We start from the raw sequence: 13,864 nt of genomic DNA on the forward strand, positions 1-13,864 counted from the left end.
AGAGCCGTTCTTTCTTAGCCGTCTTTGACTTAATGGAATCTCATTCACTCATTCAACAAATACTGAGGTTGGTGCCAGAGGTTAACAATGTGTTGAACGTTGTTCTAGATTCTGGGAATATACTAGTGAACCAGAAAATGACAAAGCCCCTGACCTAAAGGAGTTTGACAGTTTTGTCTCTTGAACAAGTTGCATCTACAATTTCTCTGGCCCAGCTCTCATTCCTGAACAAACCAAATGCTCAAATACTTTACTAGCAAGGGCTGACATTTATTGAATAAGTGCTCACTGGATGCCACATTTTATCGTTTTTAATCCTAACCACTTTTTACAAATGAGGAAAACTGTCTTTAGAAAGGTTTTGCAACTTGGTCAAGGTCACACAACTGATAGAACCTGAATTTGAACCTGAGTTAGTCTGTCTCCAGGGCCTTTGTTTTTAATCTATGGTTGTACTGTATGAAGTAATCGGATCTGTTAGGGAGAATTCAGGAGCATTTCTAGGTAGAATCTCCCTTGTTTTGTTAATACTTTATCAGAGACATGATGAAATATGGATGATAGACATGGCAGTTTTTAGAGAGAAGATGGAGCAGTTTAAAATACAGTATTACTGTATGAGGGATGTGTGGCTGTGGCAGTTGGGGAGCACACTACAGGGAAGCACAAACTTAAGCTCTTGATCTGATTATCATTGGTGGGTTCCTGGTGGTCAGTGTTGCAGAGTTTCGAGATTCTTAAACGATTCTCATATTCTTACCTCTAGAGTTCAGAAAATGTTATTTAGCTCATTCCTATCAGAGCAGTTGCCCTGTTTACTTTGATAGATCTCAAACACATTAAACTTATTCTTTTTTGGCTTTTGAATTGGCTTTTCTCTTCCTGGAACTTCTCACCCTGCTGTACCCCTACTTCAAGCCTGTCTTTGTATACAGGCTCCACTCAGGTCTCAACTCAAATGTCATCTCCTTAAAGAGGCATTTTCTCAGCTCCCAATTAGGGTAGCCCTCTTGGTCACTTTCACCTTACTTTTCCTTTTTGTTTACTTTGTAGCGTTTATTGCTACCTGATAAGTCATTTAGTGTTTGCCTGCATATTGTCTGATTTCCTCACAGAAATGAAAGCAGAGCACAGATTTTTTTTTTCCTATCCGTACAATTACCTCAATGCCTCAGACAGTGCTTGAAACAACAAAGGTGGTCAGAAAATATTTGTTGAACAAAATTGGCCCACACCGTCTTCTCTGTGTAATCAAATGATAAAGACAGTATATAACTAAAGCTGGCTGTGTTGCTGTGTCTTTGGATGTGAGCAATGTCTGAACAGATGAATTTGGAAAGTCTTCAACTAAGAAAAGTAGGAAAATGATAGTTTTAATGTCCATGTCTACTGAAAGGGAAGGTAGACCTGGCTCCCCATCCGCCCTCCCTCCCCACTTTTACATTTCTCAGTTTTTAAAAACTTTCACATCTGTAGACGTTTTCAGGGGTATTGGTTAAGTATATTGTAGGATGTCTTTCTGTTGGAATTTATCCGATATTTGTCATGATTAGACTGGGGTGTAGGAGATTTTAGGGAGGAAGATGATAGAGATAAAATGTCATCTTCATCAAGTACCAAGAGTACTTTCTATCAACATGATTTGTGACTGGTGATACTGACTTTGCTCACCTGCTTAAGTATTGATAGTGTCTGTCAGTTTTCTCCACTGTGAAGTTACTCTGAGTTCCCTCTCCATACTGTCCTCTTGGGAAGGAAGGAACTATGTGCAGCCAACATTTAGGGAGTGAGGAGTTAGGCTCCCTGTCCTTTGGAGTATTTAAAATTCTTTCTAAAAATTTGTCTATCATTTTAATATTTATTTATTGATTTTTAGAGAGAGGGAGGGAGGGAGAAACAGAAACATTGACTTGTTGTCCCACTTATTTATACATTCATTGGTTGATTCCTGTATATGCCCTGACTAGGGATCAAACCTGCAATCTTGGTGTATTGGGACGATGCTCTAACCAAATGAGGTATCTGGCCAGGGTTCTTTATCATTTTTTAATTTAGTCAAGTATTTATATAAGTGTGGATTAAAGAATATATCCTTTATATTTTGAGTTACATTCCAAATACTTCTTCATTCTGTTGATCAAATTGTTCCAGCTTTCTCCATTGGGAGCTCTTTTAATTGGCTTCTGTGCCCTTCTAACATACCCACATCAACATTTGTGTGTGTATTTGGAGCCTATTTATTTAACTATGTTTTTAGCATTTCCTTACTGGCACTGCAAGATGCTCTGGGCTCATATTGTATATTCCTTGATACAGTGCTAAAATCTGCATTTCTCCAAGGGAGTGTGGTTCCTTTTATTGGAAAATGGTATAAGAAACCAAGATCTTGGCACTAAGAGTTCTAATTGCTATTGGGGTGTTTTCTCTTTTAGGACCTCTCAGCTCACAGAGCAGAGAAATATATGTGTGTATGTTAACTGGTATAAATAGACATGTCTAAAAATATTTCTATATGTAGCCATCTATAATTAAACTAAGTTAAACAGGAGTTCTTACTGATATCTGCATCTCCAGTCTATTTACCACATAGGTCATGATAGTCTTCTCCCCTTGCTGATCTGTGAATTTCTACTTCGACAGTGAGAAACCTGGCTTTCACTGTCCACCATTCATTTACATAATTGTCCACTTCCAGTACACACTGCAGTATCAGAATTGTTAACCCATTCTCCCACGGGAAGGAACTTTATCAACAGAGTACAGTGCTTTGTGCAGTTCCTTTTGCCTTTGGCCTTACAGACTCCATGCATTTCCAAAGTTACATGGGTCAGCATCTTTTACCCCACCCCCTACATGGAGGTTGTTTCATTTGTAATACAGTTACATTCTTTTGTCACAGTTTGCATTCTTTTCTAGAATTCCCCCAACCTTCTAATTTTAAAATTAGCATACATTAATGTTCATTCTTTATGTTGTAAAGTACTGTAGATTTTGAAAAGTACATAATGTTTATCCACCATTACAATATCATGAGAATAGTTTCACTGCCCTTAAAAATTCCTTATGCTTCACCTATTTGTCCTTTCCTTTCTCCCCTATCCCAGGGCAACCACTGATGATTTTATTGTTTCCATAGTTTTGCCCTTTCCAGCATGTCATATAATTGGGTTTATACAACTTATACCCTTTTAAACTGGTGTCTTTCACTTAGCAATATCTATTTAAGGTTTTTCCTTTTGTGCCTTTTTATGGCTTGATAGCTCATTTCTTTTTATTGCTGAATAATATTCCATTTTATGGATATACCACAGATTGTTTATCCATTCACCTATTGAAGGATAATCTTGGGCATTCTAGTTTTTGACTATTATGAACAAAGCTGCTGTCTATATTGTGTACAGGTTTTTGTGTGCATATAAATTTTCAGTTCATTTGGATAAATACCTAGGTGTGTGATTGCTGGATTATGTGGTAAGACAGTGTTTAGCTTTGTAAGAAATTGTCAGACTGTCTTCCAAAGTGGCTGTATCATTTTACATTTTCACCAGCAATGACTGGGAGTTCCTTTTGTTCCATGTCCTTGTCAGCATTTAATTTTATCTGGTTTTTTTTTTTTTTTTGGACTTGGCCCATTCTTAGTAGGTGTGTAGTGCTCCCTGTTTTTAAAAACTGTTTTTTCATGACTTTGACTTTTTTAAGAGAAATGACATCTTTTTAAAGAGAGAACTTTTAAAAATACACTTAAAAAATGATTTTAGAGAGAGACATCGGTTTGTTGTTTCACTTATTTATACACTCATTCGTTGCTTCTTGCATGTGCCCTGACCAGAGATTGAACTCACAACCTTGGTGTGTCAGGACGATGCTCTAACCAGCTGAGCTACCTGGCCAGGGCCAAAAGTACACTTTTATTTTGTAATAATTTTAGATTTACAGAAAAGTTGGAAAGATGATATGTAGAGTTTCTGTATACCTCTCACCCGACTTCCCCTGTTGTTAACATTTCACATGGTACATTTGTCAAAAGTAAGACACCAACACTGATGCATTGCTTTCAACTCAACTCCATGTTTTGTTTGGATTTCTACAGTTTTTCTATTCATATTGCCTCTCTGTTTCAGGATCCAGTCCAGGGTAACCCACTGTATTTAGATATCATCTCTTTCAGTCTTCTCTGATCTTTGACAGTTTTCCAGTCTTTCCTTGTCTTCATGACCTTGACAATTTTGAGGAGTAGTAGTTATTTACTTTGTGGAATGTCCCTCCTTTTGGGTTTGTGTGATGTTTTCCTTACTATTTGACAAGGGTTATATGTTTTTGGAAAGAACACCACAGAATGCCATTTTTTCATATTGGAATACTTGATATCCATATATCACTGATGATGTTAGCCATGATCACTTGGTTAAGGTAGTGTTTGCCAGGTTAAGTAGTAGTGTTACAATTTTTCCTTTTCTTTTCTTGAAAAATTTATTTTCTTGATTATGCTATTATAGTTGTCACAATTTTTTCCATTTGCCCACCTGGTACCTCCATTCTTTCCATAAATACCCCACCTTAGTTCATCTCCATGGATGATGCATGTAAGTTCTTTGGCTACTCCATTACCTGTACTATTGTTAACATCCACCTGTCTTATTTTGTACATACCAATTTGTGCTTCTTTTTATTTTTAAATATATTTTATTGATTATGCTATTACAGTTCTCCCATTTTCCCCCCTTTATTCCCCTTTGCCCTGCATAGCCCCTCCCACTCACATCCCCCCCCCCCTTTAGTTCATGTCCGTGGGTCATACATATAAGTTCTATGGCTTCTACATTTCCTATACTGTTCTTAACCTTCCCCTGTCTATCTTCTACTTACCATATATGCTACTTATTCTCTGTACCTTTTCCCCCCTCTCTCCTGTCTTTTTTAAAAAATAAGTTATCAATTTCTTGCTCTTCCTCTTCTCCTCTGACACCCCTATCATTTAGATGTTGGTACACTTAAAGATGTCCCAGAGGTTTGTAAGCCTATCCTTGTTCTTTTTTAATTCTCTTTTTCTTCTTGCCAATCTGATTGAATGCTTTTTCCTTCCTGTGTTACAAATCTTTGATTTGATTCTTGGCATCATCTTCTCCACTGTGGTTCCCTGTAGATTTTTCTTTATTTCACTCAATGCAACCTTTATTTCTTCCTGGGTCTTTTTTATGTCCTTGAAGTACCCAATGAGTTCCTGCAGCATCCTGATAACTAGTGTTTTGAACTCTGCATCTGATAGGTTGCTTACCCCCATTTCATTTAGTTCTTTTTCTGGAGTTTTGTTCTGTTACTTCCTTCGGGCCATATTTCTTTGCCTCCTCAATTTGACAGCCTCCCTGTATTTGTTTCTGTGTATTAGGTAGAGCTGCTTTGACTCCCTGTCTTAGTAAAGTGGCCTATTGTAGAAAGATGTACCTGTTAAGGTGTATGGGGCTGAGCCTTAGGTAATCAGTGGGCTGGGGCAACCCATGTCACCATTCTGTTGCTCTCTGGGTAGGGGAGGGTCTCAGGGGGGACAATGCCTCTACCTGGCCTCTGGAGTTTTTCCGAGAGGAAGCTGTCTCCCGGCACTTGCACTTCATTTTCTTCCCATATGTCATTGGTGCCCTTCCAGCTGTTGCTCTGGTGCTGAATCCCACAGAGGGTGGGTCTGCATGAGTCCTAAAACTGTTGCAGGCCTTTTAAGAGGAGTCTTTTGAGAATCCCTCAGTTTCTTCTGCTGACCCAATCCCCACTGGTTTTCACAGCCAGAAGTTATGGGGACTTACCTTCTTGGCACTGGAACCCTGGGCTGGGTGGCCTGGACTAGGGCTGGGATCCCTTTCTCCTGAGGTATCCTTCCTTTTTTTTATCCACCACACATGTGTGTGGAACCACCTGTTCCTGTCTCTGTGCTTCCCTGTGCTGCTCCAAGTTTCCACTCCTCTCCGCCTCTCTGTGCTTCTGCCCCTTCCTACAGTTTGGATGAATGGGGTTCTTTAGATCCTTGGTTGTCGGACTTCCACACAGCTCAATGTTCTGACAATTCAGGGTGATAATTGTTTTGTAATCTACTTATATTTGTTGCTTTGGTTGTGCGGAGACATGTTTACGTACGTACGCCTTCATCTTGCCCGGAAGTCTATTTTTCCTCTTCTATACTTAATCTTTGGAAGCGAGTCATTAAGTCTAGCCTGCCCTCAAAATAAGTGGAGGGCCTAAGTTCCACTTCCCGGAGGGAAGAACATCGACATATGTTATTTGGGATTTTATAAGGAAGATTTAGCTCTTCTTCCCCCATTTGTTTCTTTATTCAACCATTTATATCAGTATATATCTGTTTTGTACTTTGAGTTATAATTAGATTCTATATTATTCATTTTTTTGCTCAAATTTTTTCAACTTTGACCATTGGGAGCTTTTTTGGGTTGGCTCCTGTGCCCCTTTCACATGCCCCATTCTTTTTTTTCTTTTTAAACATTTCCTAACTTAGTGGTACTATAAGATGCTCCAAGCTCACCTTATATTTTTCCTGCCCTAACCCTAGAATCAGCCATTTCTCCAAGGAGCCCAGGTTCCTTTTATTGGGCAGTGGCACACAGAAACTGAAATATAGGTGCTCATTGTGTTCGTTGCCGGGGGTCATTGTTCCTAGGCACTTTCAGTAGACAGAGCTAGGTAATACAGGTATGTATACTCACTCTGCACGTACATATACTGCACATACATATAATTGTTTCTGTATCGTTCCATGTGTGTTTATATTAAGCTAAACATGAATTCACACAGTTTTCTCCAACTTTCAGAGGAAACTTATGTCCCAAAGAAAAGTCCTTTCTGTAATGTCATTTTTGCAGAGATCTGACTTTTTAAACCTGATAATACTTTTTCACAGAAAATATTGTTTTCCATGACTTGATAATAGCAGTTGTTTGTTCCTGGGATATGATCTTTGTTTATTTAGATCATGCAGTGAGAGCATAATTCTGACTCAGTTGGAATGTCAGACATTTTTGCATAGATATGATGTCAGATAAGCTATAGTGACCTGTCTCTTCAAACATGACTTGTTATTTTATTGAGATAAGAAACCTACATTTTTGATAACTTGATTATATTTCTTAGAATTTTGTTAGTAAAGTTAGTTTTAGGTCCTTTCTATAAAGCTGAGAAAAAGTTGAGTAGTCTTAAGTATTTCTTTGAAATAAAATTCATTTGTTTAATGTGAATGCCTTTTTTTCCTCTTTTCAATCATAAGACTTAAAGTAGCATTTTCTTTATCTGAAAGTCAACTACAGGAAATAAATATTACAAATTTTCGGCAAGTATCACAAATTTTATTGACTTCCCTCAAGTAGATCCTATTCCATCTTTATGCACAGTTTTATGCACAGTATTGCTTGGTTCTTTAAATTAAGAGCTAAAATTAGAAAGGGGCACTGCTACTAGTTAACTAGAAGTATTAACTTGACCACAAAGATCAAGGTAGGAAAGCTACAAAATATAAAACATTAAAATTCAAAAAGCCAAATTGAAACTATAGTTTTGGTTCAAGAGTCCCTTATACCTCTGTGGCACTAGATCTTGAGGATATTGCTGCATTCATTGCTCAAATGAATTATCCTGAAAAGTTTAAATGATTATCACTATATTTGTTTAAGAGGTTGTGTTTTCTTAGGTTAAGATGAAAAAAGTTAACATAAATATAATTGGTGTTTCAGGGATAAATCTCTGATACTGGCAAACTCTGCTATCTATAACATCTCATTCCCTCATTAGTTTTGCTATTTTTTTCTTTTGTATATTTTTGTAGCATTTATTTTTTTCATTTCATGCTCTTTTCTACTTGCATTATAAAGTTTTGCACTTGTAGATATTAGATTTTTTTTCTGTAATTACATACTTTTCTTCTGATCCTTTTTTTTTGCAATATGATACATTTTTTTAAAAGAAATGAAAAGTCTCATGAACATCTCCCATTCTAGAACTAGCACTCTGAGTGCTTCATTTGGGAGTAAAGACCAAAGTCTTTCTATTCCTGGTTTCTTGATTTAGTTTTTAAAGATTTTATTTATTTTTAGAGAGGGGGGAATGGATGGAGAAAGAGAGGGAGAGAAACATGGATTGGTTGCCTCTTGTACACCCCAACTGAGGACCTATCCCACAACCCAGGCATGTACCTTGACTGGGAGTGGAACAGGTGACTTTTTGGTTTTTGGGATGCCACTCACCCCACTGAGCCACACCAATCACAGCTTGATTTATTTTATTTTATTTTTGGAGGGCAAAAATTATGGAGGGCGTTAAATCTTGTCAAATGCTTTTTATTACATCAATTGATATGATTATGTGGGTTTTATCCTTCATTTTGGGAGGGAAGCTCAATGTTATGGTGTGCTGCCTTGATTAATTTTGGTATTTTAAATTATCCTTGCATTTCAGTAATAAATCCTACTTGGTTATGCTATATAATCCTTTTAATACAGGGTTGGACAAAAGTAGGTTTACAGTTGTTCGGATGGGAAATAATACAATAATTAATAAATAATAAAGACAAGATTAAGCTCTGTGTTTTTACCTACTTACAACTGTAAACCTACTTTTGCCCCACCCTGTATACTGTTGGGTTTGGTTTGCTAGCATTTTATTGAGGATTTTTGCATCAATATTTATTAGTGATATTGGTCTATAGTTTTCTTTTTATTGTATCAGTTGAGTACAGGCTACAGGGAGGCCTGCTCGGAATGTGATGCTGACTACTTGGTGCCACCAGTTGTGCTAAATGTGACTAAATGACTTAGAAACTCTTCTTCTCAGTACTATGTGTATAGAGAAAGAAATACAGCTTGCATTTCTGACTTCTTGAATCAGTCTTTTTACTACATTACTTTCTTTGCCAGGCATAAGAGGTTGATAATTAAAATTTTGCTTTTTGAACAACGGTAATTGAACAATAAAAAAAAGAATTTCTGAAAAAATTTTTTTGCTTTTTGAGTGGCTTGTGTGAATCCCTACTTATTGACCTGGGGACAAAATATATTCTACTAGGGTTAGTTGCCTGAAAAAGGGAAACGATGGTATAACTCACGTGTGCGCAATTATGATTGTAAATTATTACTGCCTCTGTGATGCCCACTGTCCATTAGTGAAAGGGACTCCCCTTTGTCCCTTTCCCTCCAGCCTCTCTACCCGCCTCCCCAGCCCCTGGCAACCACTACTCTACTTTCTGTCTCTGTGGGTTTGCCTAAACTGAGCATTTCCTATGGAAGTATATAACATATGGCCTTTTGTGGCTGGATTCTTTTACTCATAATATTATCAAGGTTAATCCACATTGAAGCATGTATCAGTACTTCATTCCCTTATATGGATGAATGATATTCCATCATATGGTTATAACACATTTTGTTTACTCATTCATCAGTTGATGGATTTTTGGGGTTGTTTCCACTTTGGAGCTATTATGAATAATGCTGCTATTACCATTTATTTACAAGTTTTTGTGTGGACATGTGCTTTCAGTTCTCTTGGGAATAGGTTGTTAATATCAAATATTTTCCAATTTACCTGCTCACCAACAATGTACACAAATTTCAGACCTCTTTTTTAAAAGAATTTTTTTGTAATATTGGACATAGTATTTCAAAAAGTTTCTTAATATTTTTGTAAGGTTCCTTTTGCTTCCTAATCAAGAGAATTATACCATTGAAAAAGATGTTTAATAATGACTTGCTGTATAAAGACATTGTTCAGGAATTTTAATTAGGCTGCAGTTTTAGTTACACATCTGACTGACAGATGTGTAACGTATGTTTTGGGTTGTTGTACTTACTAGGGTACATTTTGTTTATCCTTGCAGCTTGTTGATGCAGACAAAATGACCAGATTTGACTATTCTTGGATGGGATTTGAAAGAGTAATTTTCATTGATGTTTCCCTTTGAAAATGTTATAAAATAGCATCTAAGATTCTTACCAAATGATCATTGACTAGTTTGTAAATAGAAGAGTACAGTACAAACCATTAATAAATTGCAGAAAGAACTGGCTTTAATTCATAGCTACAAAACTAGAGATCCATACTGGAAATTAGTACTAATAATCCAGTTACACTTGAACTCTCATACATTACTGGTGGAGGAGGAGTGCAAAATGGTTCATACAGCCACTGTGGGAAACAGTTTGCCAGTTACATATAAAATTAAACATACACTTATTAATTATACTACCCTGCATTCCCATTCTTGGGTATTTGCCCAAGAGCAATGCTAACTTGTGCTCATACAAAAATCTGTAGCAGTTTTTTCCTTAATTGCTAAAAACTGGGAACAGTTCACATGTTCTTCAACTGGAAAGTGAATGAACAAAATACATTGGATCGTATAATGGAATACTGCCTAGCAATAAAAAGGAACAAATTGATATGTGCAACAACATGGGTTATCTCAGTTGGATTATACTAAGTGGGGGGGCGGGGGAGCCAGATTCAAAAGACTGCATACTGAATGATTCTTTTTATATGACATTGTGGAAAAGGCGACATTGTAGAAAAGGCGACATTGTGGAGACAGAATACAAATCAGTGCAGTGATTACCTGGGGGAGAGAGGTTGACTGCCAAGGGGCATGGGGAATTTCTTGGCTACTGGAGATGTTCTTAATTTGTGGTGATGGGTACATGACCCTATGTTGGTCAAAAGTCATAGAACTGTGTACTAAACCGTGAATTTTACTGTACGTTATACCTCAGTAAACCTTACTTAAAAGCTCTTAGCTCAAAAAGTGTCTTCTCTCCCTCCCTGATCCTCAGTAAGGTTGGTTTTAACAACTAGAACATGGGGGAGTTAGGAACAGTCAGTGGGAGGGAGCTATACACTTGCTTTTCCGTGTTTTGTTTTTCTTTTTAAGATTTTATTTATTTTTAGAGAGAGGGGAAGGGAAGGAGAAAGAGTGAGAAAAACATCAATGTGTGGTTGCCTCTCACGCCCCCCTACCAGGGACCAGCCCGCGGTCCCAGGCACTTGTCCTGACTGGGAATTGAACCTGAGACTCTTTGGTTCGCAGGCCAGCCCTCACTCCACTGAGCAACACCAGCCTGGGCTGCGTTTTAATTTTAAAGGGGATGTGATAGAAAAGCTATACAGTAAATACAGGATGGGGCAAAAGTAGGTTTACAGTTGTGTGTATGGAAAATATACAGTAATTAATAAATACTAATACAAGAATAGTGTTTCCCATACTTACAACTGTAAACCTATTTTTGCCTCACCCTGTATTTGTTAAACATTGTGTGCATTATTTGCCAAATACTCATATATACCACTGTATTTAGACACTGTTGTGGATACTTACAAATATAATAAACTTAAGCCATTTAATTCTAATAACACAATGAAATAGGTAATATTACTCTTCCCAGTTTACATATAGTAATGGAAGTACAGAGAGGTAGGAATTTGTCCAAAACCACACAGCTAATAAATGGCCCAATCAGGATTTGAACTAAGCACTCTAGTTCCAGAATCCATGCTCATAACCATGAACTTGGCTTGTTTCCTTTGTTGAATATGCTCTAATAAAGAATACTAGTATTGCTTAAAACTTCTTTTTCCCTTGCTGGTTATGTATGCACTAAATGTTTTCCTGTGGTTAATTTGTTGCAGAAAAAACATTACAGTGGAGAAAGATTTTTTTTTAAACATAAGAAATGACACCTTCCTAATACATGAATTGTTATCATTTTCCCATGTTCACTTCTATGTCTTACTCATATGCATAGGTAATATTTACTAAATCATTTCCTAAAGTTTCCATTTTGCCATTTTAAGGAGAATATTACTACCTTAATTTGTTGAATAATGAAGGTTTTACATGTCCAGTTTAGTCACTTCATCCTATCGTAAAGAAAAGAAGCGATAACCAAAATAAGATAAGCTATGTTTGGGCTGTGATATCTGGAAAGATATCTAAAATTATTTGGAAATACTGTAGTTACATAAAATGTATATGAATTCGGGGCAAAAGATAGAAATCCTTATGATAATAATCTTGAGTTCTGATGTCAGAGACTGAGCTGTACAATCAACAGATTTCTTTCTCTAAATTTTTAATTCACTAATAAGCACTGCAGTGGGTATTACTCATTTGTGTGTATGCACTATACTGTGCTTATTGAAATGATCAGGATTCCTATGTCAAAGAAAGTGTTCGTTATACCTTTTTTGACAAATATTCAGTATTCATTTTTACACTGGAAGAAAAAGATGATTAAGATATTGGGTTGGACAAAAAGTTTGGTGTTTTTCCATAAGATGGCTCCAGGCTTAGTTGTCTTTAACTTCATTTGAAACAATTTTGTTAGATTGTATTGTGACAGCTGTCATATCAGCATGCATTAAAAAAAACTTCTCAAAATTGGTGAATTTCTGTGTAGCTATTTTAATATTGAAGATGGAAGAAAATATGCAACATTTTCAGCATATTATGCTTTATTATTTCAAGAAAGATAAAAATGCAACTAATGCAAAAAAATTTTTGCAGTGCATGGAGAAGGCACTGTGACTGAATGTGTCAAAAGTGGTTTGTGAAGTTTCAAGCTGATTTCTCGCTGGACAATGCCCCACAGTTGGGTAGACCAGTTGAAGTTGATAGCGATCAAATTGAGACATTAATTGTGAACAATCAACGTTATACCATGCGGAGATAGCTGACATACTCAAAATATCCAAATCAATAAAGTCATTGGTGAAAATGAAAAATGTGTCTTTTATTTTATGGAAAAAACCATACGGACTTTTAGCCAACCCAATGCATTCCAGTGGTTTCCCTTGAAGTTCACAGTCTAATGGAAGGCAGCTCTACAAACCATTATTACCTTCAGAATAGTGCAATGTGCTTGAGGAGGATATAAGGAAAAAACAATTTTTTTTAAATATTTATTTTTATTGTATTTTTTTACTATTACCATTTATTCTCCTAATTCCCCCTCCCCTTTGGAAAGAAAATCTTAATTACCTAACTCAAAGGTACCATTTACTTAGCCATGAATTTTCTAAGACCTTCCAAATAAAGGTAACCTGGATCTGCTCCCCAGTAGAGCAGTTTTTATGCCTGTCCTTTGGAATCTAAATTTCCACTTGAACTGCTATTTGGGATGATAGATGTTAGGGCATTTATTAATGGTCTTTAGCTTCACTAAATTGAGTCCCTTACTGGTCTTGTGGTGATTGAAGGCTTTAGTAAGCTGTGTTTATTAAGTTTAAGTGGATTAATACAGGCTTAAAAAACACACAGCCCTTGCCTGTCGAGCATCCTCCTGTAGACCAAAAGGTCCAGGCTGGGTTTTATTCCTAGTGGGGCACATACTCTGGTTTTGGGCTCAATCCTGGTTGGTGTGTGTATGAGAAGGCAACCAATCAATGTTTCTCACATCCATGCCTGCCTGTCTGTCTCTCCACCCCACCCCCCCCTTTTCCTTTTTCTCTCTCTCTCTCTAAATGCAATAAACGAATGTCCTCTGGTGAGGATTAAAAGCGGGCACACACACCCACACACACACCCTCCCTCCCCTGGCCAGGTAGCTCAGTTGGTTGGAGCATCTTCCAGATAAGCCAAAGTTGCAGATTGGATCTCTGGTCAGGGCACATACAAGAATCAGCCAATGACTGTATAAATGGGTGGAAATAGCAAATCGATACTTCTCTTTCTCCTCTTCCTTCCTCTCTCTAAAAATCAATAAATATACATACAAATCTTTCTTGACATGTGAAGGAGACACAAAATGCAGTCAAACCTTGTAAATTGAGATTGAGGAAAAATTCCTGCTATGAAAAAAAAATTAAAACTCATTGATAACCTATG

At 36.9% G+C, this 13,864-nt stretch overlaps 1 protein-coding gene across 4 annotated transcripts in view; it reads left to right on the top strand.

Annotated features, from left to right (window-relative positions):
* The window catches only part of CKAP5 (cytoskeleton associated protein 5), an 83,814-nt gene that overhangs the window by 1,851 nt on the left and 68,099 nt on the right, over positions 1-13,864 (top strand). The gene's annotated exons all lie outside the window — the stretch shown is intronic.

The sequence above is a fragment of the Desmodus rotundus genome, chromosome 5, assembly GCF_022682495.2.
Source record: "Desmodus rotundus isolate HL8 chromosome 5, HLdesRot8A.1, whole genome shotgun sequence".
Classification (NCBI taxonomy): Eukaryota; Metazoa; Chordata; class Mammalia; order Chiroptera; family Phyllostomidae; genus Desmodus; species Desmodus rotundus.